Source organism: Chrysochloris asiatica, unplaced genomic scaffold (assembly GCF_000296735.1).
Source record: "Chrysochloris asiatica unplaced genomic scaffold, ChrAsi1.0 scaffold00337, whole genome shotgun sequence".
Taxonomy (NCBI): domain Eukaryota; kingdom Metazoa; phylum Chordata; class Mammalia; order Afrosoricida; family Chrysochloridae; genus Chrysochloris; species Chrysochloris asiatica.
In genome coordinates, this window is record NW_006408855.1 from 2,407,566 (window position 1) to 2,413,055 (window position 5,490).

At 37.2% G+C, this 5,490-nt stretch overlaps 1 pseudogene; it reads right to left on the minus strand.

The window, feature by feature from the left end:
* Positions 1-5,490, minus strand: part of LOC102824696 — a 78,763-nt pseudogene that overhangs the window by 25,778 nt on the left and 47,495 nt on the right.

Consider the following 5,490-nt stretch of genomic DNA (forward strand, 5'->3'; position numbering starts at 1 on the left):
TAAAAGTGCCATGGGCTGCCAAAAGAACCAACAGATCTGTTTTGGAAGAAGTGCAGCTAGAGTGCTCTTTAAAGGCCAAGATGGCCAAACTTCGTCTCTCATACTTTGGACATATTGTCAGGAGGGAACAGTTGCTAGAGAAGGATATCGTGTTTGTTAAGATGGACGATCAGAGAAAAAGAGGAAGACCTCCAACGAGATCGATTGGCCAGGTAGCGGCATTGATGGACTCAAGTATGGCAACAGTAGTAAGGTTGGCCCAGGATTGGACATTGTTTCGTTCTGCTGTGCATATGGTCGCTACGAGTCGGTGCTGACTCAATAACAACAACAAAATAGCTCTAACTTTTGATAACTTCACATGTGGGGTATGAGTCCTCTGGAGACTTGGTTGTACCTTTCTGCTACAGTTTTGAGAGCAAGTCCAATTTCTCCGTAGTATGTACTAATTTTGATAAATAATTGATATGATGATGGCAGATACTAAACTATACTAATCTTATCCTTAAAATTAATTTCATAATCTTAAAATGTCAGTTATTCATGCCCGATTACCTTAATGACCCACCTGCTATGTCCTTTGCTCCCCTCCTCCTACAGCTAAATGTAGTTCACTGTGTGGTAGCATTCCTTTAAGGAAACCACTTTAGGTTTATTCACTTACAATTCACTTGAATTTACCCAGACCTCTCAACCTGGCCCAACTGCAATACTCTAGCAAAGCATCACATGAAATTTTATAAGGAAAATTCTTACATTGTGTCGATGATGTTGCCAACTTTGTGTTGGTAAGCTCTGCGGTGCAAGCAGTTACGTGTGTGGAACATGTCGTACAGATTCCAAACTTCCTGCAGGAAATGTGTAATGAATATTAATGTGGTATCAGATTGTGTTAGCCTTGTGAAAGCCAAGTCTATAAGACAAGGAAAAGGGATGGTGGTAGACACGAAGGCTATGGGCGGGGCTCCTCCATTAATGTCCCTGAGCCCAAGGAAAACCAGGAAGGCAAGCAGATAAGTACAGCTCTTCATTGGTTTGCAAATTTTATTCTTACTGATTAATGTTGTTGTTTTGTTATGAGCCATCGAATTGGTTCCGACTCATAGCCACCCTGTATAGGATTTCTAAGGAGCAGCTGGTGAGCTTGAATCACTGACCTTGTGGCTCAAACTGACCCTGACGTACAGTGCTTTATCCCACAGCACCACACCAGGACTTATTAATGTTGTTGTTGTTGTTAAGTGCTGTCGAGTCGGATCCGACCCATAGCGACACTATACAGGGTTTCCAAGGAGTAATCTGGTGAGCTTGAACTGCTGACTTTGCAGTTCAAACGGCTTTGCAGTCTAGCGCATTAACCCACAGTGCTACACCAGAACTCCAGACTTATTAATAGTAAAGTCTATAGAGGGCTTTAACTCTGTGACAGATTCTGTTCTAGGCATCTTAACTCGAATATTCCTTATGATCTTTGCAATACCTCTAAGAAATACGAATTATTACTCATGTATTCTTTACTTTCAACAGACTTTTTATATTATAATACCATATTACTTTTCACTTACACAACTGTAATCTAGCAAGGACCTAAATATTTCATGATTTTGAGTGTTCTGAAACACTAATGTGGTAACTAAGGATGCAGCTCTTGAGTCAAAATATCAGGGTTGAAATTCTTGCTCTGTCACTTATTAATTTTATGCTTTCTCTGAGCCTCAATTTGCTTATCTGCTAAATGGGATCCTGGTGTGGTGCTGTAAGAAAAGTACTAGCCTGCTCACCACAAGGTGGGCAGTTGAACCCACCAGTTATTCCTCAGAAACTCTATACAGAAGCCCTATGAGTCAGAACCAACTTGATGGCACTTAATAATCACAATAACAACAAATGGGCTAATAATAATATCTATCTCATAGGGTTGTGAGAATCGAGTTAATCTATGTAAAGCATTAGGAACAGTGTTTAGTACAATACTCAATAAATGTTCACTGTAATTTTATTTACATTATTTAAAAATGCAAGAGAAAACAAAAGAGCTTCCAAATCATAAACATTAAGTTAAGAGGTTGAACCTTTACCAGATACTGATTTTTCCAAACTGTTGGTTATTTCTAGACCAGAAATTACACCTTCCTTGTTGTTTCCACTGACATAACTTACCTGGTCTCTAGTACAAATATGTTTCTTCTTATTCACTTCACAGACACGAGCAAACTTAATAAAGCGCTTGTGATCAAAATTATTTTTGATTCCGAGATGATGGCAGTCCCTAAAAATAGTCCAAAAGCAGGGAGATGACATTTTTCAACAAGGAAACACTAGCACTAAATTTGTACAAGGATTCCAACAAACTTTTCTGAAGTGTTCAGAACATACCTGGCAAAATAATCCCACTTGTCCACATCAATGCCATTTCTCTTGTTAGCCACTATCTCATAGAGGAAGCTTTTCTCTTCAGGACGCCCTTTATATGTCCACTGGAAGACAAAGAGATGCACAGAAATTTTCAATGTAGGAACAAGCTGACTGTGGACAAAGCAACTGTATTAATGTGAAAAGCATAAACAGATACTTGACTGGGAACATGAGATGAGCTAAAAGATTCTACTCTCTTTCTTTTCTCCACTTGATTCCTACATTAGTAGACAGAGGAAAGAAATGCTAAGACAGCCTATTAGTATTAAATCTTCTTGTGCTATTGAAAGGATCCTAATTCTATTACACTTCCCACAACCAGTAAGATTCTGTGCTTTGTTGGCTTAGCAGTTAGTGTTATGAAGGTTCTATAACTTTGATTCATGCATCCAAAATACTACCATCTTAGACATCTACCTAGCCTAAATGAAATGGGTTGCTTAAAGAATTTTTGGAGGTCCATTTTTCAGAAATAAGGTATTTACTGAAAATTCCTAATATTTATTTTACATGTTTAAAGTATAGTGGTATATATTTGAGAAAAAACTATGGATTTCATAAGGAAATTATTTTCTAACTTTTGAAAATTTAGGTAAGTACAGCATATTTTATCATTTAGCTTCAGTAAAATAGACAAATAATGTAGCTTTGAAGAAGTCAAGAAAAAAAATAAATGAAAAGCATCAATTAGTTCAAATGAAACTGTACACAAACTTACCAGAGATTCATCAGTAGTTCCTATAATTTGTTCCTTGATAAAAGGAATATCTTCTTCAGGAACGAGACCATGGTGTTCCATGACTTTTCTGAGTCCATTAGATTCAACTAGATGCTCAAACATCTTGACTGAGCCCTGTTCATGCTAGAAAACATCAGTGTAATATGGTTGATTCTAGATTCTAGTACATTTGGGCTCTAGATTATCGAGAGTGACTGACTAATTCAGAGAATAGGCTCTTCTGCATGTTAATTATCTAGTTTCCAATATAGTCTTTCAGATATTTGTTAAAATCTTGTTAAATATGTCAATATTTTACAAATCTGTAAATTTTTTACTCATCATATCATTTCATAAATACATTTGATTTAATGAGTTACAATCATTTACAGTGCCTGGAAGAGTATTACCAGGTCATACATGTAGAATTCCATTTTAATGAATGAAAAAATCCCAAAACATCAATCCCACTGCCATCAAGTCAATTTTGGTTCATTGTGACCCTACATGGGAAAGAGTAGAACTGCCCGTAAGGTTTCCAAGACTGTAAATCTTTACAGGCACAGACCACCTCATCTTTCTCCCAAGAAGTGTATGGTAGATTTAAAGTGCTAGCCTTTCGGTTATAAGACCAATGCCTAACCCACAGCGATACTAGGGTTCCTTATTAAAATGAATATCACCATAACATTCAGTTCTGCTACTTAACCAGAATTAGAATAGATGAAGTTACAAACTTTGTTAGCACTTCCATCTGTTGGTGAAAACGGGTAAATGATAACTTGCCAGACAAAATTTGTTTATCAAGGTAGGGCTTGAAGTTAAGATCTGGGTTGGAATCTCAAATCAGCCTCAGTTTGTTCACCTGTCTCAGTTTACTCATTCACAATCATTGTAAAGATCAAATGGGCCCTTGAAGACATCTGCCCTAACCCAGGTCTTAACCAAGTTGACAGGCAATGAAAACCAAAACCTGAATGGACCTATAATTATTTTTAAAAAATTAAGTCAAAGATACATATGGATTACAAAGAAGAATAACTGTTTTATAGAGGATAAATTTGATTTAACCAAATGATTACCAGTATTATCAACACAGAGTGCCTACTGATATCAATCAGAATATGGAATGTATGAAGCATGAATCTAGGAAAATTAGAAATTGTCAAAAATGAAATGGAACACATAAACATCGATATTTTACGTATTAGTGAGCTGAAATGGACTGGTATTGGCCATTCTGAATCTGACAACCACATGGTTTACTATGCCAGGAATGACAAATTGAAGAGGAATGGCATTGCATTCATCGTCAATAAGAACATATCCAGATCAGTCATGAGGTACAACACTGTCTGTGAAAGGATAATAATATCCATGTGCCTACAGAGAAGACCAGTTAATACCACTATTATTCAAATTTACGCACCAACCACTAAAGACAGTGAGGATGAAACAGAAGAATTCTACCAATTTCTTCAATCTGAAATTGATCAAACATACAATTAAGATATATTGATGATCACTGCTGATTGGAATGCTAAGTTTGGAAACAAAGAGAAAGGATCAGTAGTTGGAAAATATGGCCTTGGTGATAGAAATGATGCTGGAGATCACATGATAAAATTCTGCAAAACCAATGATATGTTTATTTCAAATACCTTCTTTAGACAGCATAAGAGATGACTATACACATAGACCTCACCAGATGGAATACATAGAAATCAAATTGACTACATCTGCGGAAAGAGACGATGGAAACGTTCCATATCATCAGTGAAAACAAGGCCAAAGGCAGACTGTGGAACAGACCATCAATTACTCACATGCAAATTCAGACTAAGGCAGAAGAAAATGAAAACAAGTCCATGAGAGCCAAACTATGACCTTGAATATATCCCATCTGAATTTGGAGATCATCTGAAAAACAGACTTGACACATTAGACACTAAAGACCGAAAACCAGAAAAGTTGTGGGATGACATTAAGAACATCATACAGGAAAAAAACCAAAAAGTCATTAAGACATGAAAGAAGGAAAATCCTGCAGAGCCCCTGCATTATGTAAGGCTATAGGTGGAATCCTGAACCACATCCAGAATCTTCAGAGGTGGGAAATTTCCACTTGAAAGAACGAGCAGACCAGCCTGGAGCAGCTAGAAGAACAGAAGATACTTCTAGAAAGAAAGACCTACAGGAAAAATACAAAACAATATAGGAAGACCGATTGTTACTACAAGAACAAGCAAGCTGCTTGCCCAGGAGACATCAAGGCAAGTGGTCGGGTCCTCTCAGAGCAAACCCCATTCCGAGACTAAGACTCAATGGGAATACACGCTCTGATTGGTGACCACGTT